Below are 25,063 nucleotides of genomic sequence, written 5' to 3' on the forward strand. Positions count from 1 at the left end.
TAGCCAACAGCAAAATGGATTAATCTAGACTTATGAAGAAAATGAATATAAAATGGGTATGGGGCAAGAAAAGGACTTTTCTAAAGTTCAACAAAGAGGAACTGATTTGAAAATAGAGCATATAGGGAACTACCTGGTTTTCAAAATCTCACTCTCCACGTGACTACAGCACTGATTGTTTCAGTGCTCTGTTTCTTGTCCCAGTTGTGCAGTGCACCAGGACAGCCGCGAGACCAGAAGCACCCCCCAGCAGCTTCTCCTGCCATACAGGGGCTTTGGCTCTCCATCAGTAGAGCACTGGTTTGAAACCCCCATTATATCCCACAGAAAAAAAGGGCAAATACAGTTCACCCTTCAAGCCAAGGATACTGCTATTGAAAATTCAGATGTGGATCTATCAACGTTGGAAATTTAAAAAACACTGACTCCCATATGTCAGTCCAGATTTCTCCCTCGCTTCCCAGATGGAGGTGCAGATGCTGTGCTGTTTTTGCAGAGTCAGCCCATGAATCCAAGAAAGGCATGTTCTGGAGCTGTAGATACCCAAATGGAAGTACTTGTTTGTTGTCAGAGGATGCTCATGCGCCCTGCCCATTTCTCCAGGATGGTCTAGAGCAACAGCTCTGCCTGGGTTACTGGTGGCCTCAAAAAGCCAGACAAGTGGCTTTCTGCTCGGAAAGGATATCAACTGCTTGTGAAAAGTGAGTGAAGGAGAGAATGTGGCTGTATGGGAACTGTTGAGTCACAACCTGAACTACTGATTGAGCACCTGGGAAAGGACCCGGTCAGCCCTGGGAGCACAGGTGAAGGCAATTCAGCTCTGGGACCAGAAGGGGTGAGCCTGGCTGCATCTCTCTTAGACCTAATTAAGAACTGACTGCCTGTGGGGAAGGATCTCTTCCTGGAGATCCTTTCTTGGTGAGGCTTTCCCTTGTGAACCAAGAATCTTCTGATATGGGTGAGCAATCTTCTTCCCTTCCTTTATAGCACCTTTTTATCATGCTGGTCCTTCCATCATCGTATCTCTGTTGTAACGCCTTTCCCATTGTATTAATCTGTCCAATTACTACAGTGGCCCATGAGGTCAAGAGCAGAGATTTTAGTGAGTTTCTAGTGCATTTACCTTTGATATCAGAAGAAGTTCCGGATTTAATAGTTCTCTGTGATAATGTGTGCTGTTGGGGTGCCATGAAGAGGCAGAGTATGAAGGTGCAGCTCTGCCTTCCTCACACCTGTCCTGGACTGTAGCGGTAATCCTCCACATCCTTACTCGCTCCTATCAACAATTGCTTTCTTCAGACTTAATAGGATTTTCAGAGACTTGAAGCTGTCTGGCAGCCTCCCTCTTGAATCCTTTTGGAGATAATCAGACTGATGTGTTAATCATATTTATGCTGTATTTAAAAATAGTGGGATAAAGCCTGAAAAGTGCTGAGCAGCAGTCTTCACCTGCAGCTTGTTTACAAGCAAAGCAGAAAGAAAGGTGGCAGGCAGCATAGCAAACAAGGGTGTCCAGATGCCTTGCGTATGGATTAGAGAATAACCCAGACCCTGATTATTTGCTGGATTGAGGCTCCTTTGCTATGATTGAGGATGAGGAATGGAGAATTGCTGCCTCAGCTTGATCCCCCCTTAGGATAACCACCCCAAGCTGATCCTTCCTTGGCCCCATGAGCAGCCTGTGATCTGTGGGATTTATGCTACACATGATTAGGTGTGAAATGGAGAGGAAGTGTATTGCAGAATGCTTGGCATGGGCTTGGGGAGTAAATTCATAAAGACGGCATGTACATTGTCAAGTTAGGTGTTCCTAATTTATATAAGCCCCAGAAGCCATTACTCAGTTCCATCTCATGCAATTCTTCCTCCAAATCCTTGTGTATTTATAAGAATAAAAAGGAGGAATTGGTTGAAAATAAAGGAGCCACTTTACACACATGTATATACTTACACTAAATGCTCAGCTTTTGAGGTCTGACAGTCCCTCTATAAAGGGAGCTTGTATAACAATAGCAAACCAACGTAGAGACATATAAAATGATTTAATTCTCCTTTTTCTTCATTCGAAAGTTCTCTTGCATGTAATATAAACCACTCTCTTCAGTCTGCTAATTGAGTGCAAGAGTAGAACGAAAAAAGGCAATGCATTTAAAATTTCCTAGAGCCACTAGAGCACATCGCATCCTGAAATGATCACCTTTGGTCTCAGGGAGTGCTTGCTTGCAAAGGGAGTGAATTTGTTACTCTGACTTCCAGGTGCTTTTTAAACTGCTAGGGGAACGCACAGGCTGCAGTTCCCCTTCTGCTGTCCTGGTCCCAGGCAGGCACAAAAAAAGGAGAGGATCAGTTGTCCTTATCCTCTGTGCTGTGGCGAGCTGGAGGTGATGCTGGGACGTATCTGCAGCATCTCAACTGCCCTGAGCCTCACTGCAGCAATGGCTCCAGTCAGAGCAGCCTCGCACACGTTAGTTGCCCTTGGTGAAAAGGCACTGTCCATGTTAGTTTTGGATGTCACTGTTAATGAGTGTGATTATTCTCCAGCTCGCATGTCTCTTCCCATTAGCTGTGGCGTGCAGCTGCTGACACCCTGAACATGTTCTCTTTCTGCTTTGCATCGTGCAGCCTGCTGCATAAATGGCAATGCAAATGTTTTCTTGATAATTTTGTCACACCAAATCTGATCAAATTTATTCTGTCTCATGCACACGTACGTACACTCAGAGACATTTGCCCCAAGGCATTAAAGCTAAGCTCTGCTCTCCTAGTTGAAGAAGCACAGCAGGAAGTTGTCCAGGCACTAGCTGGTCTGGTTCACTCCATCCTGTGGGCTGTGCAGTACAAAGGGAAGACATGGTGGCAATGCTCTTGCAATAAATCATTGTTTTGTTGTGCCCAGAGGCCCAGCCCTAGCAATAGCCTTGCACAAATCACCTAGTTGCTCTGTGCCTGGATTTGATAAACCTTCCCTATAGATTTATTTACTGGAGGCTCAATTAGTCTGTTTGCCTTGTGCTTTTAGATGCTCAAATAGTGTCGAGATGACAGTAAGAAGAGCTGTTTCTTAGTTACAGGGCATCAGCAGCCATTTCTAAACCTAAGCTTCCAAACTCCAGCTCTTGCCTTAGCACACGTGGCAGCTCCTAGATGGCGTCAGTTCCCAGGCTGAGCGAGGCTGGACTTGGTGTGACTTCTCAATGAAGAGATTCCTCAGAGGCTTCTTTGAAGCCCAGAGCTGTTCCAGACCCTGAGAGATGAAAGCATCTGAGCTGGGTTTGGGAAGGAGCTATCAGAATCTGAGCTCAGCTGCCAGTTTCTTCTCCTGACATCAAAGCCCATCTATTCTCATTTGCCACTGCCTCCATATTTCAAAGGGCGACTAATTCCACTTTCTCTCTCCTCCTGAGACCTACAGTTTGCTGCTTGCTTTTTTGATGGTTCTATTTTGTATATTCTGCTGGGGAAAAAGGTGAAAGCCAGATGTGCCTGGAGACTGCTGGCAACGTCCAGCTTCATTCAGCCATTGCTCCCCACCTGGAAAGCTCTGAAGTGAAATCAGAAGAAATCAAACATCGTGAAGGAAAGCAGGAGGAAAAAAAAAAAAGGTTTGGCTTCCTATGATATGGGGAACTAAATCCATCTCTTTATTTGATATGCAGAAACAAAAGAAGGGAAAAAAGCATTCCCTACTTGGAAGTGATTTTGTTTGCTGTTGGGTTGTATCTTTTTTTTGACAGGGGATTTAAGATTGGAATTTCTCTGCAGTGTGAGATCAAGCTCCGGGACTCTTTGAAAGCCCAGCAGCTGGAGCTGATATGAACAAGGGTTTAGATGAGGCCTCACCCTATACTGTTGTGTTCAATCCAGCGTGGCAGCAATAATGCTGGAGATAAGCATTGCCCTCCACTCTACAGCTCATGCACAAGCAAAACAGAGCATTAACAGCTGCTCGGTGTGTTGCATCTCCATTTCCAAAGCATTTTATGTAAAAAATTAAACATTAGCAGCTGTTTGCGAGTGAATATGTAGCAATTCCTCATTTGGCATAATAGCCCTGAAGGACTAGTAAAACTTTTATCTATTCCACTTGGTGACATTATTGGGCTGACACAGATCTGAACAAGGGCAAGGAAAAGAACATTATAATTAGGGGTTATTGATTGCCTTAAAAAAAAAAAAAACTAAATAAAAAGGCTTTATGTGGTGGAAGTGTAGCTGTCTTGTTAGGTATTAGATGGGTCACTGGCACAGTTTGGGTGTCCAACGCCTTTGGAGCTGTGGTGCTGCATTGAGGCTGGAGGCACCAGCAGGCTGCAGGAAAGCATCCCAGGAACAAAACAGAGTTCCTTCAGCTGTGAGGGAGCTTCGGTGGTCTGATAGCTGCAGCAAGCACTCCGTGCTCTGGGGACACAGAGGACTGTGGAGCTGTGAGGTTCTGGGGCATGACACAGGAATGACCTTTCCTCAGCTCACTGCTTTGGCCAGAGCTCTGGGTGCTGTGTGATGTAGGGCAGGAGCACAGGCAAGCTGCATATCCGCATTTCAGCCTGCCGTGACCTGAGGGAAGAAAGCTCCTTTACGCCTCTTGGAACTGTTTCTTAGGTTTGGCAACATTGCTGTCTTGGTGATGTGCTGGTAATGTTTTTCCTTTTTTTTTTCTTTTTTTTTTTTTCTTCTTCCCTTATTGTATCCATGGGGCAACTGGAACATTTCCAGCCTTCTTTAACCTCCTGCATCTCCTGAGCTCATTTACCCCCCATAGGAAACAATGTGGTGATTTACAGAGGTGCCAGACTCTCTTGGGTGGGGGTCTTGCTGGAGGGCCATCAAAGTCCATTGCTGTGATTCCATGAAGCTGCACAGCTTGCTGCTGCAATTATCAGGAGGTCCTGGGGCAGCCCCTGAGTTGGATTTGCCATGTCTCTGTGTCATTTGCTCTGTGAATGCATCTTGCCTTTCTTCTCCCTAGCAAACATGTAGATAAATGCCACCGTGCCCTTTCCTGTGTCTTTGTCTTGTTCTGCTTCCTTCTTGTCTACCCTTGGGAAGTGATATTCCTTCTCTGCTGAGAAGTGATCCAGGTGGTCTCACTCTCTGAGTACAGAGAGCTGACCCCCATCTATAGGTAAGGACCTGAATTAAATTAAATAATGCCTTCCCACCTCTGTTAATGACCTGAAGCCAAGGGGATCTCCTGGATGCTTCACTCAGCTGCTTTCCAAATGATGTGCAACTCTGCCCTTAGAGGGTGGCTTTCTGTTCTGGAGCTTCAAAGAGGCAGTTTAATGCTTCAGCTCTGTTCTACCTGAATTCCTCCTCATCCCCAGAGTATTTTAAGCACAGGCAAACTGATAATTCTCTGTCAGGTCTATGTCTTTATAGTGACAGGCATCCAGCTGATGTAAATCACATTCCATTGAAGTCAAAATTAGGAGCTTGCCAAGTGTTGCATAAGATCGTGTTAGGCCATTTATTTTTATTAATTATTTTCAGTGGCAAATCATACAAATTCCCCTGCTCTATGAGTTGTCCTTCATGGTGCTCACATTTTCTGTTCTGTGCCTTCTTTTACATAAAAAAAAAAAATGCACAAAGTTTTGCTGCTCTTATCACCGGGGAGTTTTTAATATGGACCATGCATTTCTGCAGTGATGGGAATCCTCAGAATGCTGTGGGGTTCTGTGAGCTATCCCAGCATACTTTTACTGGGCTTTGATTTCTTGGTACAGCCCAGTTGGCTCTGTGGGATGACGGAGCTTAGGGCAGTGTGTGCCTGGGTTTGACCTGGCTCTGTCACAGGCAGGGGGTGGGAAGGAGAAGCCCAACCCGACCCTGCCAAGCTCCTGCCAGTGTTGGGGGAGCATGGGGTCACACCAGGACAGGCTCTGACAGTGAGGGCATGCGGAGTGAATGGAAAAAATGAGGCTGTGGCAACATCAAAAGATCGCTGCATCAAAGGGTAATAATTGCTAGAACAGGAGAGATTCGAAATATCTGATGGCTCTTTTATGAGATTACCAGTTATCAAAATGGAAGGAAAAAAAAAAAATCTGAATTAAAAAAACTGTGTGCAGAAAATGAAGGAAAGGGAGAGAAATGGCAATGTGGCATTTTGGGTCCCGTTCTCAAAAACAGAATGTCAGTTTCTGTGTGGAGACAAAGCCAGCTCTGACACTGTAACGCAGCCACCAGAATCCTTCCAGGCTGGCAGGAATTTTGTGATTTATGTGTGGCTGATGGCGGGATTGCTCACTTAATGCGTGTGTTTCTATGAGGAGGTGATGCTGAGGCATCAAACCTGATGTCATCCTGATCCATCCAAGTGTTCCCGGCCATGTGAGCAGGTGGAGTTCTGCAGCCACCAGAGCCAAAAAGAGGACTTAGAATAATATAATCATAGAATCACCTAGGTTGGAAAAGGCCTTCAGGAGGATCCAGCCCAACCATCCACCTATCACTAATATTTCCTATTAAACCATGTTCCTCAGTACAACATCAATGCATTGCTTGAACACGAACTCATACATTTGGTGTTGGTTCCTGGATGACTTCAGCCTATATTCTCCTGCAGGCTCCTTCACTCCCCACCACTGGCCCTTAGGGTTGTTCTGTGCAAAGTGAGCACAGTTGTGGCTGTTGCATGCCTCGTTTGGTTGGGCACAAATAGATTTCCCTCTTAGGTTAAAGGGGAAAGCTCACATATGGAAATTTCAGTCTTTACTTTGCTGTTGTTTCAGCTGTTCCACTGCGACATCAAGCGCGGCACTTGAACTTGTGTAACTGAGGGGATGGAGTGAGCACATAATTGCCAAATTTACAAAAATGGGGGAAATATAAAGGGAGAATGGAGAAATATTAAATGATCTCATTCTCCTGAGCCTTAATGGAAATGAATAGAAGCTGCTAGACAGCTCAGGAAGGCAATTACAGGGAAATAATCTGTGGTGTTTAGTGGAGCGGTGATGTGGGGCATGCTGAACATGATGGATCTGGCTGCTATTTCCAGTTAATAATAAAGCACTTTAAGAAAAGGCGATGATGCACATGTTTGTGCTTTTGTGTTTACAAAGTAGAGGAACCAGCCAATTTATTTATCTATTTATTTATTTTCCTGTCCTGGGAATTGCTTCGTATCCTGTGACTGAAGTGGCTGTAGCAGCATGCTGCTCCCCTTAAGGCAAAGCCTCTGCAGGATGCTGTTTGCTTTTGTGAAGATGTTGGCCTTCTTTCCGCCGGCCCAGCTGCTGGAAAATTGTGGCTTAGGGAGCTGTTATGCTCTTTGAGAGCTGGTGAGTGCCCTGCTTGATAGCCATTGTTGGCTGAAATCTCTGATATAGGTCAGAAGTAGTTAACAATGAAATGTGTCTATGCCTGGAAAAAGAAGAAAAAAAAAAAAGTACTTATTAATAAAATCAAGCAGGGAAAGGCTTTTCCTGTTCTTAAACCTTAGGTCTTCCTTTCTGTTGCAAGGCTGTAAAGACGGCTGGGTAAGCTGCGGCAAAAGAGCCTCTTAAAATTGGCCTGAACTGTTACAGAGGTTTGAATAGTTCGTTTGGGTTTTCCTGCATCTTGTCTCGCTTGCAAGCAAAGCACCCTTGGCCATCAGCAGTGCTGCCTGGTGGAGGAGGTGAAGGTGTGGATGGAAAGGAGGTGTCCATGTCCTGCAGAGAGCCCTGCCTCACTGTCCCTGTGCAGCTATGGGTGAGCCGTGGGGCTGGTTCTCAGCACCAGGGTTGCTTTGCCTCTCTCAAGCAATACAAGCAACCCTCAAACTGACTTCAGATGACCAAGAGGTGCAGATGAGCCTTGAGGAAAACGTAATTGGAGCTGATGAGGTTGTACGTGCTGTTCCTGTTGCTGCAAACAAGTTTCTCTCTTCCTACTTTCTTCCACTGTAGATCCTAAATCCAAATCCACCACGCACTGACAACCTTCCAAGTGCAGCCACTGGGCATCACTGAATTATTCCACGTTTTGTTTGTGGGATCTGCCAAGCTGATTCAGACTCCCAAATCCTCAGTCTGATTTCTAGACCAAATATACTAGGAGAAGCATAGAGAAAAGTACTAAGGACAAACACATTTAAATATTTATCTGGAATGGAACAAATTAAATTCCTAACTCTTGAGATTTGCCTGTTGCTAATGATTTGCTAGTAAGTCAGTCTGATGCAGGCTGACAAAAATAACATTTCCCAACATGAGGGAACCATGTTTGCATCTTGTACTGATTACTTTATGAGGTATCTTCTATACCAGTAGGCATCTACAAATCAGGTGAGCAGGGAAAGAGAGAACCAAAATATGATTCTTGGGAGCATTTCCACAAAATACTTTGCAAAAGAATAACAGAATCCATGAACTTATTGTTCAAAGATTTATTCATGAGTAACATTTCATAAACTCTCCATCTCACTCTAGAGCTGGGATGTGCTTTGTTATTTCTGAGAAAAGGAAAAAGGAGATGTATTTCTTCCTATTTTTCTATACAGGTGCATATTGGTTAAACATTGCAGCCATAGATTCATGCCCTCTAGTCATCTACACAAAGCTTTTTCTGTCTGTCTTTACGTCCCAATTCCAACTTTGCAGGTCAGCAAAGGAAGTCTGTTGATTCAACACATAGTCAATTGCTCTCATGTTCACACCAAAGGTACCAAACTTATGTGGAAGATCTTAAGTGGTAAAACCCTTGCCTACTGGAAATGGCACCTTTTGCTTGTGGGAACTTCTCTGCTCCACAAACAGATCCAATTTGTATTTATAAATAATACATTAATTGCTCTAAGCTGGACTCCAACAGACTTTGATTTGCTCAAGTCTGTTCAAGGATCCTTACAAAGGGAGGAAAAAAAATGGCATAAATACTAGGAATTAATGGCAGTTCTAAGGAGGAGTAAAACTGAAAATCTAAGTTGAAAATTAGAGGGGTGAGATTTATGCACAAAACAGGCTTCAGCTCAGAGTGCATCTTTGGTGAGGAGAAAGAAACTAGAAGGGGGTTTTCGGTCTGTCAGCAGTTTTCTCTTGACATTCCAGAGCATTACTTTGCAACCTCTTTGTGTTAAAACATCAACTTTTGAAAATTAACCTTCGCTGTCAATGTTGTTAAAGTAAAATAATCCAAGAATGAAATGAAAATATGTTTAAAAAAAAAAAAAAAAAAAAAAAGATAGTGGCTGGAAAGAAAGTTCTTTTAAAATTTTATTTCATCAAATACAACCCACTGTAAAATCCATACACGTTATACATACTACTTTTTTAAAACAACAACTGTCTTTATAGTAAACTGTGAAGTATGTTGTGTACCCAGCACAAATTCAAATTGAAATTGAAAAGGCAAGGTGACATTTAGTTGATTCTTTAATGCCTCTGTTTTTCTTCTTGTGTGCAAGTTAAGGGAATTCATCATTCAGCTGGATATGCCTCTGCAGAAATGTATTTCACTCTCAAAAGGTGGGGCAAAGGCTATAATAGCAGAGTCCTGAGCCACTGATGGAGGGGGATACGCAAAGATAGCATGTGGTCCAGTGGGGAGAAGAGACCCTGCTTGTGTGTGTGGGTTTAAACAGGGAAGAGTCTATGTAGCAATCATGGAATGATGGAATAGTAGGGCTTGGAAGGGAATCTCTGCAGATTGTCAAGTCCAACCTAGCTGCTAAAGCAGGTTCCCACAGTAAAATACAGTAGGAAGTTCCCACAGTAGGAAGTTCCTACAGTTGTCACAGTAGGAAACACAGGAAAACATCCAGGCAGGTTCTGAATATCTCCAGAGGAGCAGCCTCTACTGCCTCTCTAGGCAGCCTATCCCAGTGCTCTATCATGCCAAAGTAAAGAAGTTTTTCTTGATGTTTCACATGGAACTTTCAGTATTCCAGTATGTGTCCATCCTCGAAGTGGTGTCCTTGTCCTGTCACTGCACTCCAGTGAGAAGAGCTTGATTCCATCCACCTGATTCCCATCCTTTAGATGTTTATAAATGTTGATAAGATCCCCTCTCAGCCTTTTCTTCTCCATCCTGAACAGTCCTAGGTCTCTCAGCCTTTCTTCGTATGAGAGATGCTCTAGGCCCTTAATCTTCGTCACCCTCTGCTGGATTCCTTCTAGGAGATTCCTGTCTTTTTTGATCTGGGGAAGCCAGAACTGGACATGGTATTCCATATGATCACTTTCCTCGACCTGCTGGCCACGCTCTTTTTAATGCACCCTGGGATACCACTGGCTTTCTTGGCCACAAGGGCACCCTGCTGGCTCATGGCCAACCTGTTGGCCACCAGTGAAGTAACAGGGAGCAGAAAGGTCAAGAAGTAAGACAAAAAGGAAAAGCTGAGAGCACAAGTAGACATCTCCAGAATAAAATGCCTCAACTCTGTGCTCAGAGCAGTCAGAAAAATCAGTCACCTACAACAGTATTTCTTTTCAATGGCCTCAGGGCACCACCAGCAGGGGAAGGGAAACTGCCAGAGGGAACAACACCTGAGGAGGGATGCTTGTGTGTATGCAGGGCAGGATGCTGCCTGAAAACAATTCCATCGACTCGGATTCCCATCTCAATTCCTTTAGATTTCCACTCACGCCCTGGATCTGCAGACTGCCATCAACACCTGCTTTCCTGCAGTGCCTGGTGCTCCAGAAACCCAGGCTGCCCGTTGTGAGGCCAGGGGTGCGCAGCTTTCCCAGAGCCAGGCATTTTACATTGTTTGTAGTCTGCATTTTGGTGTCATTACTCAGTGGTACAAGGGTGTGTGCATGCGTGTTGGGGGGAATAATTGTGCCATTAATGATTGCTATTTTGATTACAGGATGCAATTGTCACTGCAGTTGGAAGCCAATCAACGCGTTGTGAGTGGGAACCTGCTGGTACTTTCCAATGGTCCTTGATTAAAAAGGAAGCTCTTGGCTATCTTCAAGCAGCGGGAGAGGAAACAGCACGGCAAAGGTGAGGCAAGTGCCAGACTCTCTCTCCTGATGGATCACAGCTCATTTTCACCCCCGTTTAGTCACACAATCTGCTTTTTTTCTCTACTTGGAGGCCTCCTTTACCCTTTGCTTCCTACTGGTCAACGTCTAGAATAGCTTCTGCTCTTCAGTGATGAATTCTGAGTGATCAGTCCTGTGCTCTGCTGTATTTTCCTGCAAATTAGATAGCTGTGTGCCTTCACAATTCACCCGCAGGTTATGCAGGCTGTTGCTGGCCTCTCCACACACTCCATCTCTTTGCAGTTGCAGAAGTGTGCAACTGGAATCCAGAGCAAAGCAAGTGACAGTGTACAGGCACTTTGTTCAGTGGAGCAATAGAGCATTTTAATTAAAGCGACAGCTGAAGATGAAAATTTTTTCTTCCCAGATTTCAGATGTATAGATTTTCAAATAGTTGAATTCCTTCTAGGAAATTTCCCAGCATCACGTGTCTTTTTATTTATTTATTTATTTATTTTTGTCAAAAATGGAACTCAGACTGTGTTTTAGTAACAGTGCAGAAGTGTATTTCTGTGTTTAATACTTCGGTCTGTCTCAAGACATAGGAAACTCATGAAGGAAAAAATCTTGAGTTCTTCCTGGGGTTTCACACTGCAGGAAACATTTTCTGATCGATGCCGTTGGGACGTTTGGGATGTTTCCCTTTGCAATCCAAAATGAACACCAGATAGGCTTATGGGGATGCAGGGTAAAGCTTAAAGCTTTACTTAAAGCTCTCCCCTTTAAGTGGATATATGGAGTAGTATTATCAGTATTGTAGAAATCACTGTTATTTCTAATGTATGTTTGTAGATCAACACTGATATCTTGCTCCTAATAATTCCTAGCAGAGAGGTTGGCTCTCACCCCAGCCCACAGTGAGGATTTCAATTATCTGGTGGGAAACACATGGCCTCTGATACCTGGAGTGCTCTTGTCTGGCTTGAGAGTTATCTGATCTTCTGTTTTGCTACAGTTAAATGAAAGTGGAGATGTATTTGGAATTTAAAGGTGTGTGTTCCTACATAACCTGTGTTAGCCATTAATATGAAATTGAATCTGCTGCATAAAAAGGGCCCTGTCAGACCACAGCCTTGTGCTGCGATGTGCTTGTTACATGATATTCAGCCCCACAAAAAAACAACTACAGAATGTAAAGAAGCTTCAACAATCACTCAGGCTAACTGCGAGTATCTGTGTCCTGTGCTTTCAGAATCAGTCCCATAGCTGCAAAGGGGTCTAAAAACCTTATTGTTCTCTTTTCCCCTTATAAACCCTGCTAATGCATCCTTCTTTTTAGCTTGTTAAATGTGGAATAAGGCTGAAAGGTAAACACTCAGATGCAATTGTCATAGCAGAAATAATTTAAAAAAAAAAAAAAAATCAAACTTGAAAGGTCTCTTAATATCAGAAATAATTACATGTCTCCAGTATCAGGTCTCAGGCTGTTCTCTATACCCTTTCATTACCCAGCCGGTGTGACAAAGCAACCCACACACTCCTAAATAACTCCAGAAGAAAGAGAAGCCTCTTATGGGATGAAGTGGATAGCTAGGATGCATAACGATGGTACCTTTGTTCAGTAATTGTGTACAAGTGACAGCCATTAGAGTAGTGGGTTTCAGCAGATAGCAGACAATTTGAAGCTTTGAAGACCTGCCCTGAGTTCGATCAGTTTGGCTGTATTGAGGAGGTTGCAGGCAGGAAGGCATCACGTGGCTGTGTACAGATTCAGTGCAAGGACTAAGCCAGCCTCAGAGAATGTCAAGTGCTTCTTGTCTTTGGTATCCGAGCAGCTGATTCTGATCTGCAATTAATGGTTGAGAAAGAGAGCACGTCACTGCTTCACCGGGAGTTATCTTCTGTGGATGATCTATTCTGGGAATTGAAGCCCAAACCCAAATGTTGCAGAACAGAACCTCTTTGGCTTCAGAGATCTTTGAGCAGGGGAGGATGTTTTCTGGATGCCTCTCAAAGCCCAGCACCATTCCCTAAACTCCTAATGCTCTTACAGGATCAGGAAAGGATAGAGCTAGTACTGAAACAGATAGGGCACATGTCAGGCTCATGGCTACACTGCCTGGACTTTCTCTTTCATCTTCTTTTCCTTATTCCCTTGCTTCTCTATGGGCAACCTTCCCTAGTCTGGTGTGGTTCGACCTTACCGCAGTGTCATCCTTTCAGCTAAGAGCAACTATCTAGCTTACACCAACAGCTCTACTAAAATGAAGATAGATATATAGATAGTCAGATAGGCAATCTTATTAAAATAGCACTCTTAACCATTCTTTGCTGCCAAACATAGGCTAACAGGGAAGGAATCTACAAGAAAACAGGTAATTTTAAAGTGATTTTTTTCTCAGTTTCTGGATGTCAGTACTTTCTAAACTTGATGCAAAGTATATGTAATGATGATATGCAATAGCAACTTATCTCAATCTTCTTCCAATATGTTCTTGGTTTCAGCCCCCAAAGTATCCTGTGACAATGAGTGCCTCGGTTATTTAATTTGTGCTAAACTTCTTTGTTTGTTTTGATCCTGTTGCCAACACGTTTTACTAGGTATTTCCCTGTTATCGTGTTTTAAGAAACTGTAAATAATCACTCCTTGTTCACCCCCATATAATTGATGATTTTAAAGGTTTATCTCACCTTTTACTCTTCTTCACCTACCCCAGCTGGATAATCCTTGTCTAATTCCCCTAGAATATCAAATTTCCAGAACCTATGAAGTCCTAATTCCCTGCCAAAAAATTTCTCCTACCATTTTTATCATGCAGTGTCATGGGAGCCTTTTACACTTCTTTTAAATGAACTCCAGTTTTAGTTACTTTAAATCTTTTTCTGTCATCAGCAGTTTGCCTTATTACTGTTCTCCCCCATTTTGAGGTTACGTATCATTGCTGAATAAAACAAACCCAGCAGACATTTTAAGACCTCACTGGTAACCAGTGAAAGCCATCCTAACTCTTTGTTTTTTATTGTATTGTCAGCCATTAATCTACAAACGAAGCAGTTCTCCTATGCCAGGCTGTTCTTGCTTCTTTAAGACCCCTGGTGAGCAACTTCAATGAAATCTTTTTTGAAATCCAGCCACACTACATTGAGAAATCCTTTCTAGGTCATAAACATTCTCAAAGAACCCCAGCAGATTTCTGATCACGATTTGACTCAGCAAAAGCTATGTTGACTCATTCCATTTATTCACATACCTGTTTATTCTTTTCTATATTATCTTTCCATAAATTTTCCAGTACAGACAATTATTTCCTTATTAAAAGAGAAAGAATGGAAGAGGGCAGTCACCATCCTTTAAATTCAATCTGAGTAATGTTCTCAGGAAAGCACATCTCAAATTAATATGCCCTGTTTTTCTGTTTGCCATTCCTGTCTTTCAAGGACCAGGAAGTAGAAGGAGCAGCCAGGACTTTGGTACCAACAGAAATACAGACAGTAATACAGTTACTTATGTTGGCATCATGGAGATAGAGGTAGGGGAAAAGATATTTTGAAGAGTAGGATGAAATTTCATGGGCAACTGACTTGGATCTTTGTGGGCTCAAATCCTTTTGAAGATTCTCTGTATGGTGGTTTGGTGAAGGTGATAGTAGTTAAAAGATAGTGAAGTCAAATTTCCTCTGATGTGAAAATGCTTTTCTAACTTTTAATTTTTCTTTAGCATTTAACTTTTCTGCTGGTGGAGGATATTTATTTCCTGGGTTTAGTTTGCCACCTGCAGACAAAGTGTAAATGAGAGAGCTTTAGCACATAGCCATATGTGATGGATATTTATAGGTGACACATGTTTTGTAAGGAGAATGGTTATTGAACTTTATTTTTAACATTTTACCCAGGAATCCAACCTAACAATGAACACTGAGAGCCTGAGCTTCTGTAACTGTGGCTGAGTAAACCTGTGATGTTTTAATAGGACAGGAGGAAGCATAGCTCTGTGGCAAAATGTAGATCTGACTGATCTCTGTTGCTGCAGCAGTAAATATTCTCAGGTAGAGCATGTCAGATTGTTTACTTCAGTTATGTAAGAGAACGCACGCAAACTGCAACTCTCTGACAGCCCACAGACTTTCACCCAAAATCAGTATCTGTGACAACACCGGTGTTGCAGAAGTAGTAATAAATCACAAGCTCAGAAGGATCATCTGGAGCAGGTTCTTTTTAAGCTACAGCCTGTCCTGCTGCTATTAAAGTCAGTGACCATTCCATGCTCTGTCTTTTTGTCACTGATGCAGAAAATGGACTTTCTCAGCCTTCAGAGGCAACCTGAACCAATCCACACTACTAGGCACACTTTCAGAACTGTGTTTTACTCAGCCTGGATGGCTGATACGCTGCCTTGAAAATGAGGGCTGTGCAATGCTGGCAGCAAGTGCTGCTGCAGCACCTCCTGCAACTGACTCCTCTAGCAAAAGAAGTTCATTTGGGAAGGACAAAGGATACCAAATCAAGCAACCTGAGCACCCAGATGCTCCATTTGTGGGGAAGTATATATATTTTTTAACTTGGATATTAATGCCCTATTACAATTAAACTCATGTAAATGGTTATGCTTGGAACACGACCACAGAATTATTGTATGACTGAAGATACCTAGAATTTGTCATTGAACAGGGGTAGTGTTTCTCCCTGCCATATATGAACATGCTTTGCCTGCATAAAGAGGGACGTTGGGCACAGTTGTGATGGGAAAGCTTGTAAAAGAATGGAGAGGAGAAAAAAGAAAAAAAAAAAGAAGGAAAGACACACACTTGTTTATAGGTGGTGTCAGGAAAAGAAATAACCTCCACAACAGTGCCTGGGCCTCCAGGGCTGTGGGGGTGGCACTTTCCACCTGCATGAAATTTACTGGAAACATAAAATCCAACAAGGAGAAATGTATCATTTGTGCTGATAGTGAACTACAGAAATTCTGCTGGAGAAATTACCTCCCATCACTCGTTTCCTTTTCAAGCAGGAGCACCTCTACCCTTTCCCATCCAGAAGGAACAGTTAATCAGGGTCTGTACCCGCGTGGCCATGTTCTCCTCTTGGATTACCATAGATGGACAATCTCAGGTAAGGTTTGGTCAGGATGCCAGGTTCATTTCATCTGCTGTGCAGAAGGACATGATTTTGAGACAGACTCAAAGAGGACTAAATAGTAGAATAAATAGTAAAATAGTAAAATAGTTAGTCATTAAGAGTCCTTCTGAATGTGCTCACGGCTCCTCTTTAGACTTACTTTGTATTACACTAAGGTTTGTTAAATTATACTCCTGGGTGGTAGCTTTTTGTATTTTCCCAGGAATCTGCAGCTTTGATCATTTTCTGAGATAAGCCACTAGGTTAAATGGTCACTGGCTTTTCTTCATGCTGGCAATTTTAATGTTAGTCGGGAAGATGTGATTTACCGATGAGAGACAGAGCGATGGTAACACTGCCCCACGGCTGTCCTGTCCCAGCCTGACTTCCAGCATTACTGAAAGGAGCCTGAGAACAAACAAGCTGTGCTGCTCTGCCCTGTGCCTCCCAGCAAAGGCTGCAATCCAGCTCTGCTTTCCATTATTTTTTCTGTCTTTGAAGACCAAAGGAAAGTAAAGGTGAAAGAGGAAAGCAGACAGCCACCAGAAAAGAAATCCTACATTAATGCAGGAAAGAGAAAAATCTCTGCTCTGGAGAGATGCATATGTGGCTGTATAAATTCCTTCTTGTGCTACAGTTGCAGGCTCAGTCAGTGCTACAGGCAGCAGGAAAACTCGTCCTCTCACTTCGATTTCCATTTTGCTTCCTGGCTTTTATTTGTCATGGTCATTCATAAGCTGCCCCACTGTCTTATTCCTGAGACTCCGCAGTGAGAACTTTCCTGACTCGTAAGAAGGATGTTGATCTTTTTTCTTGGGTGGCAAACAAGAAGATGTAAACAGATGATCTCAAGTTCCACCAGTAGAGGTTTAGATTGGGTATGAGGAAGAATTTCTTCATATAGAGGGTGGTCAAGCTTTGGAAGGAGCTGTACAGAGTAGTGGTGAAGTCCCCATCCAAGGAGGTACAAAAGAGATGTGTGAATGTGGCGCTAAGGAGCATGACTCAGTGATGTGTCTCAGTAGATGCTCAGTAGCTGGCACTTGATCTTGAAAGTATTTTCCAACCTAGATGGTTCTATCATTTGAGAGCACTGTTGAACCAGCTCTCAAACAAAGATTGTCTTTCAGCAGCGAGACCTTTTTGTCTTTGTTTCAAGAAGCTTTGACCAAATGACAGGATTTGTATTTTGGGGAGCAGCTTGGCGCTGCGACTCCTGCTGTTGAAAGTATGCAGCAGGAAGAGAGGGCTTCTCCTGCTTGAAGCTACACCACAGAGGCAGCTTTGGGCAGAATGTGGTGGAGAGAGCAAACAGGTGATTCTTCATGCACAGCAAGAACCAAATAAATATTTTTGTGACTGCGAAGCTGCTATGATTGGGCTGAGGGCTTTTGGGCCCTTGTGTTATCTTGAAAGGGTATGTATGCATAGAAGCATAGAATCATAGAAGCTTTAAGGTTAGAAAAGATGTGTAAGATCATTTAGTCCAGCCATGCCCACTAACCATGTTCCTCCATGGTTCTTGAACAACTCCACGGATGGTTGCTGCACTGCCTTCCTGAGCAGTCTGTGCCAATGCCTCCCCGTCACTCTTTCAGAGAAGAATTTTTTTCTACTTAAATATGAATTTAAGTAAAATTTTATTATCTTTCTGTGCATTTTCACAACTTGTTGGGGGGAAATAAGAATACGGTAAGAAATGTTTTTTAATTGAAAAATGGGATATTTCTGATTGCTGTTATCTCCTGCCATCCCTCCCATTAGCCAAAGACTCAAACAGAAATTGACTGTCAGGGCAATAGATTGTTTTTCTTCCCTTCAGCACACTATTTTCTATTTAATTCTCTCTCCAGTATTTGTAATTTATTTTGGACATTTCTTCATCTTCCATTCCTATCCTGAAAATGCTAAAAGTTTTACCAGTAGCCCTGGAGGAGGAGAGCTTTGTGATGCAGATGAGATTCTGCACTGAGTTCCTGGTGATGCAGGTTTCCCTGGGGGAGCTGCGTGCAGCTGTACAGCCTGCAGAGGTTCCTGGGCTGGTGACTTGTGGGAACAGTGTGGGGACACACGCATCTTATGTAACATGTTGCTCACGAGTACGGGTGCTCAGTGTGTCTTTATGTCCCTGCACCTCCATTTATCCTCTGTAAAATCAAACCAAGAACTCTTTTCTGTCCTTTTCTGTGTTTGTCCTCCACCTCCGATCTGCAGTACTGTGGTGAACAGACACTGTCGTACTGGGATAGATCTGCATCTGTGCATGCGAGTGTGTGTGTTTAACAGATTAAGTTAAAAACAATCTTTATCGCTTCATTTAACTAAAGCATTTTTCCAGACAAGTTCTTCTGCTCGAATGTTCCTTCTAATTATCATTTTCCCTTTACAATATGTTGTGTCATGCTGCTTAGGAGAAAGCTCATAGTGAGAGCGAGCGCTGGGGCTGCACAGGAAATATGTCCTGGCTATTAGGAAGTTCAGTGAAGCACTGACTTTTATATCACCGCGTAGGGATGGGTGAAACAGTCCAGAAAAAAATGCCCCCAGCTGAGCAGCAATGCGGGGCTTGAAAATCTCTCTTTCCCTATGCTTTTTTAAGGTTTCTCCATCGGTTGCAAGATGATTTTTTTCTCCCTTTAAGTGTTTTTATCCAAACTGATTGGCGGTGGAAGCGGAGGCTGCAGCCCCTGCCAGGCTGAGTGCTGTGTGCTCTGAGCACACAGATCTGCCCCAGGCTGTGCCTTGCTCGGAGGGAATGAACTGGAGTCGCATTCATTTGTTTTTATCCCAATTCCATGAGCTGTTTGCAGCTGTTAATTTAACAGTTTAGTGCTTCCATCTTCCATGGGCAAAAGCGATTGCTTCGGTGCTTCAGACATCGAAACTTCATTTCCAGTAACAGGACTTGGAGGACCGGGAGAAGGCAGCAAAATGCTTCTGCTCCGGTGATCAGGGACGACGCGGTGGCCACAGATGTCAGCTGAGAGTTGTTTTATAAAATGAATCTCTGTAAGCTGCTGCTCAATGGGAATGGAACAAGAACAGAAGAGCCGTGAATTCAAGGCCATCTTGGGATGATTTTTCTAGGACATGGAGTCTCTGCAGTGCCAAGGGACCTCGATTAGCCCAAACAGCTAAAGCATTCCATCTAAAGAGTCTCTGCTGTAATGCAGGCGTAAGAATTCAGGACTTTTATCTGCAGGAATTCATCAAGCTGAACCTGGAACTATTGCCTCAGCAGTAGTTACACAAAACTGAGAAAAGAGGGAAGCTGCTATATGCCATCTACTTATGGAAGAAAACATCCTTTGATTCTACATCTTCTGAAGGAGTGATAAACTTTAAAATCATGAAGCTACATTCAAAAGTTCTTACCCCAAGACTGCATGTGTGCTCGTACCACTGAAATCAATAGGAGTCATTTCAGTGTTTCAAAATCAGCTTTTATTCAAAATCTGGAATTTTTCCCCCTCTTTCTTTAAGGAAAAAAAAAAAAAAAAGTTTTTTTGTTTTCCAACCCATGTGTTAACTTGTCAGATCAGTTGTCAGGCTACGGTAGAAGCTGAAAGCTTAATCATTGTGCTTTAATTTTTGTTTAGAATTGTATTTATTTATTCTTTGTTTCGTCGAGTCTGTTATCTTAGAAAGAGGAATTCATCTTCCAGCAGGGTTAGAAACTTTTCTTCTACAGTCAAATTTGCTATTGCAGACACCTATACTTACCATGAAAAATTCTCCCTTACTGCACATCTGCTCTGCTGCTCTGTCACCCTCTGGGTCTGTTTTGAATTCTAGTACCACTGAACCAAAAAGACTTTATCCAAGATTTCAGTGTTGTGACATTCCATTTTGCTTCAACACTAAGCCATTCTATGGCACTTAAACAATATTTCATGCAGTGAATCGTTGTCAGCATCAGCAATCGAAGAACAGGAGTTGATGGGAAGATTGCCATTTGGGTTGGATACCATTCAAGGTCGTCCATGCAGCACTAGAAATCTTGCTATCCTTTCTGTTGTAGGGTGCTTCACTGGGCATTTGTACCACTCAACTTCAGGTATCTCATTTATTCAATTAATTTAAGTACCTGATCTCCTCTAGTTCCCTCCTATGGGAACTAGATGGGTAGCAGAGAGAGCTCCTCTGTGGTGCGACTTACAGCAGCTAAATTAGGTTCCTGTTTCATAGCAGGCTGAGTTTCTCCTTTAATTACAGAGAAAGTCAAATTAGACTAGTTAGTCATCTAAAAATGGGCAGTGTGAATTCCTGCTTTCATATACTTACCTCTAGCATCTAAATGAGAAGACTTCAGTCAGGTCCTCCTTCCATAATATATGCCACCTTCCTCTGCAGCTTGCTACGCCAAGAACAAGCGTGAGAGGATCCAAGACTTTTAGAAGAAGTAACTTTGTTGTGCCCACTCAGTGCTCACACATAACACAATAATTTTCACCAGTTCAACCAGTCCAGTTCTTGCCCTGCACTACAGTGGAAAGTGCCAGTACAACCCACCTCCGTGTTCTGTTGGAGCTCAACAAGCACCCCACAAACCACAGCTCCTGGCTTTATCCGAGGCTTCTGTGCTTGTGTATGTATGATGATTTCAAAGCTATTCATGAAGAAGCCTGAATGCCCTTCTCAGAGTCACTGGAATATATAGTTTTGTCCTCTTGGACGTTGCTGCCAGGGTTGTTTAGGATCTCAGTGGTAAGAATGTTTTGGTTTTTTTTCCTCTGATGTACTTGGTGCATCTCTGTGCTCTCAGTATTGGCGTTATTTATTGGCAATGATTTCCACTTCTATAATTCTCCTTTGAATGGTCATTTGCTTTCCTGGCCAACATTTAAGACATGAGATCAGTGATTTTTCTCGTGGCCCATAAAATAAAAAAACCTGCACTAATGCCATTTTTTACTTTATTTCTTCCTAATGGAAATCCATATCTGGAAAAGGTGGGTAGACTCAGAATTCATTGGCAGGCACTGGGGAACTTACATAGTATGAAATCAAGCTGTAAAATATTTTTATTAGTAGGTGTGCACGTTTTCAAAGAATCCTTGTGATCAGCAGAGTCTTCCAGGTTAGGTAAATAATCCCAAAATGTACAAATAAAGTAATTTTATGGATATTTTAGGTTGCCTGGTTAGACAGCTACAGTTATTATATGAGCTGTTACACCCAATGGGAATTTTTCTATGACTATATTGATTTAGCTTATCTTGCTGTGCTGGAGTATTTATAATGTTTTGCAGATACTCAGATGCAGTGGAATTCAAGCATGAAACTAAACAGCTTCTCAGATATTATCTATTCAGCCATCTGCTTGACACACAATGGATAACCTTCCAGATTCATGGAGCTGCATCTGCCTTTTAATCCTGGTAAGCAGTAAGTAGTAAGTGTGGGCTTTCTGAAGTGGGGAAAAAAACCCACTTCAGAAAGGAGCATCCACATTCATGGTAAAAAGTGCAGTTTACAAAATATTCTTAGAAAGGGAATTCAAATCACAGCCTTTTTCATTGTAAACCAGTCTTTAAGGCATACATGTCCAACCCACAGCCCAGCACAGCTCACACTGCAGCCTGCCCCTTGACAGCAGCTCTGCCCAGCCCTGGGCATGCTCCCATTGCTCACTGTGACCAAACAAGGGTGTGTGATCAGCTGTCTGGGCTGAAACCAGGACCTGGGGAGTGCACAGGGTAATGCTAACTCAAATTATGGCAAATCATTCTATGCATTTTGATACGTTGCCTAAACGCAGCCCAGTGGACATGACATATACACAGCCTTACTTTCTGGTTTAACACAGGAATTTGAGAATAGGTTTCAAGATTGAAAAAAAAAAAAAAAAGAAATTTATGTTTGTGATTCCATTTTCAGTCAGCATAAATACATTGCCTGCAAATTTTCAAATGGAATGTATAGAGTTGCAGATATTCAACTCAAAAATGTGATCGTGTCCCTTTACCAGACCTTAATAAGCCTCTTTGCAGAGAGAGATATCCCTCGCTTCACAATCATGCCTTATTCGTGCCATCACTTTGTGTCAGTATGTACATTTGTGTACAACTGTTCTCAGAGATGAAGCACAGAAGAGTAAAATTCCATCAAAAAACCACTGATGAACACCTTCAAAGCTCACTGAGAATGGCAGCCACTGCCACTGAGCAACACTGATTATTCACACAAAGTCGAACAGCCTATTAGTTTTGTGTTTTTGTTTTTTTTCCCCCTTTTTTAATGTTTTAATAAAAATATTAAATATTAAAATGTTTTGTTCCTTACATGTTAGCTATAGTACATATTTTATGAGGGTTGCTCTGAAAATAATGCCTCCTATTTTATTAATTTGATCCACAACATTAGAGGTGGATGTTGGTGGGTTGGCAGTAGAGACTGAACCTTCCCATCAACATTTCATTCCATTTTGCTGCTATGTGACAGAGGGTCAGTCTGACAGAATGGTGTCTGACACTGAAATGTGGATGAAGCAAAGGAGTAGAACTGAATTCCTCTTTGTGGAAAACATGTCACCCGCTGACATTCATTGGCTCTTGCTGAATGATTATGGAGACTAAACAGTGGATGTGAGCACAGGGAGTCACTGAATGGTGCTTTTCAGCAGGGGCGGCAGTGAGTCACCTTCACTGGTGCAGAATTTTATGATCACAATATGCAGGCTCATGTTCATACACAGCAAAAATGCACATCAAATGGTGGTGATGATGTTTAGTAGCTGAGAATTTGCACTGTCAAATACTGTTATTCTGCTCTTTGCATCAGTTGTAGTTTCCATGAAAATAAACTGAAGGCATTACTTTTGGAGCAACCAATGTGTATGTGGCCCAAAACCATTCCTCTTCACTCAGTACAGCCCAGGCAAGCCAAGAGGTTGGACAGCCGTGCTCTAAGGCTTCTGCTCATCCAATAGAGACTGCAAGGACTTCAGGTGATCTTCGCCTCCTACTGAACCAGAGTGAGCACTGAGCATCCTCAGGAAACTGCTCAATGGCGACTTGCTAAGAGAGAATTGTTTACTGAGGTTATCCAGCATATAATTTAAATAGTGAGTACAAAAAAATCATCATCTGCCTGTGGAGAGCAGAACAAGAAGCCAAAGTCACAAAGCAGATTCATCCAGCTCTGCTGGGATTTCTGAATGGGGAAATGGGGACCTGCTTGTGATAGGCTTTGATTTAGAGCATCTAATCTTTTGTTGCTATGAATGCCAAATTTTCCCATAAGTACATTAGCAGATTGCAAAGAACTAAAACTGTGCTTTTAAACTGACCAGTGTATTCACATACGTTCAGGTTATTGGTGAGAATTTTTGATTTATGGACTATAGAAAAAACATATTCTAATATCAGTGCCATTTGCCATTCTGTTGTTACAAACTGTACCTGGTGCAGAAATGGCAAAAGACAGCTATACCAATTTGGCAATTGTAAATTTAAGCAACTGATTTCTTTAGTGTTAAAATGTCATTCCTTGATGGGAAAAATAAATAAATGAATAAATACATCCAAACCCAAGAGCTGCATTAAAAAAAAACGAGAGGTAGACCTGCAGAAATTAACAAGGTGGCAGGTGGCACAGAGAATGCCTTCAACATGTCTTGTGCAGATACTATAGGACCAGCTACATCAGTGCTAGGAGTAGGAAAGGAAAGCAGGACAGAAGTCAGTGAGTATGGATGCTTTCACTACTGAGCTGTGCCCTGGAGACTGTAAATTGAGTCAAACAGCTTTGGGCAGATTGAGCAATAGGCATATGCTAACAAGTATAGATGAAATACTGTAAAACCAAGTGTTAGGGTGCTGTTTCATAATCAGTGTAAAGACAGGTCTGCACCTTCCGCCTTTGTGCCAGTGTCAGAATTCATTTGCTGGGTGGGATGGTCCCCATCCCCAGGACTGATTTTGACTTCATGACTTATTCGGGTGGTGAAATTGTCTACAATTACTTTGTCCACAAATTAGTTTTGACCCAAAGCCTGGAAACATCAGTAGAATACAAACATCCTTGTTCGAGTGAATTTTGAATTGAAGGCTCGTAAGTAATTTGACTCAAATGACCAGACTTTGTGAATGCGCCCATGATTCAATTCCATCCAAGCCTGGGTTTGGCATCAAGTGATGCGACTCCTGAAAAGAACATTCTGAGTCCTTTTAATGCATCTTTTGGTATTATAATTTGAGCTGTACATTCTCAAGGCATTTTCTCTGGGTCCAGCTTGCAGTTTTGATTATTCTTATGCAAGAATTGTGACTCTCATATCAATCACAAGACTGCAGAAGCTGGGCTTTGGGGGAAAATTCAGAACTTTTACTGCTACGGCAAACCAAATATGTATTTGATAGTAATGGACTGTAATCGGAAATGCTGTGTCTACCAGAAGCCAGTCTCAAAATTATTTCGACTTGAAATATCTTCTCTGAATAGCTAAAAAAAAGGGAAAAGTTTATATTCTAATATCATCAGGATCAATACTGGACAACTTAGGACCTCCTACATTTGGCCTATGACTGTAAGTAACCATTATTTGTATCACTGCTATCACATAATCCATGTTTGTGTGGCTGTTCTATCGTTGTCACTGCAAAATAAAAATGAAATAAAGGTTTAATAGTGTCTTCTGTTATGGAGACCATATTATATTACTTATGGATTATGCTCATAATATTTTGCCTAAGACAAAAATAAGATGACTGTTCAGAAGAAGTGCTAGGATGTCGAAGATTTTCAAATTCAGAGGAATGTTCTAATTTGGGGTAGCACAGACTGGGAATTCTTGGAAAAATAACAGACTAAATAAGATAGGTTGTCAGATTACTTGAAAATAAGGATGCATTTTTGTACTTGTGAAAAAAGAGGCTGCTTTCTTGATGTTAATATGAAAGAGTGGAGAAAGCTCTAGCACTGATTTCCCCCCCCCCCCCCCCCATAACTTATTCAAATTCATCACAGTATGGTAATAAATGGAAAGGTAAAAATCCATTTGGGCAGCCAGGTGATCAATGGCTGTT

The 25,063-nt window shown here is 42.4% G+C and overlaps 1 long non-coding RNA gene across 1 annotated transcript; it reads left to right on the top strand.

The window, feature by feature from the left end:
• The first annotated feature begins 15,925 nt into the window (after nucleotides 1-15,925).
• LOC125701220 (uncharacterized) lies at nucleotides 15,926-24,624 on the top strand. The gene is made up of 3 exons (XR_007380172.1): nucleotides 15,926-16,028; nucleotides 21,287-21,415; nucleotides 22,818-24,624. It is a non-coding gene; the product is annotated as an uncharacterized LOC125701220 (long non-coding RNA).
• The last annotated feature ends 439 nt before the right edge of the window (nucleotides 24,625-25,063 follow it).

Source organism: Lagopus muta, chromosome 16 (assembly GCF_023343835.1).
Source record: "Lagopus muta isolate bLagMut1 chromosome 16, bLagMut1 primary, whole genome shotgun sequence".
Lineage (NCBI taxonomy): Eukaryota > Metazoa > Chordata > Aves > Galliformes > Phasianidae > Lagopus > Lagopus muta.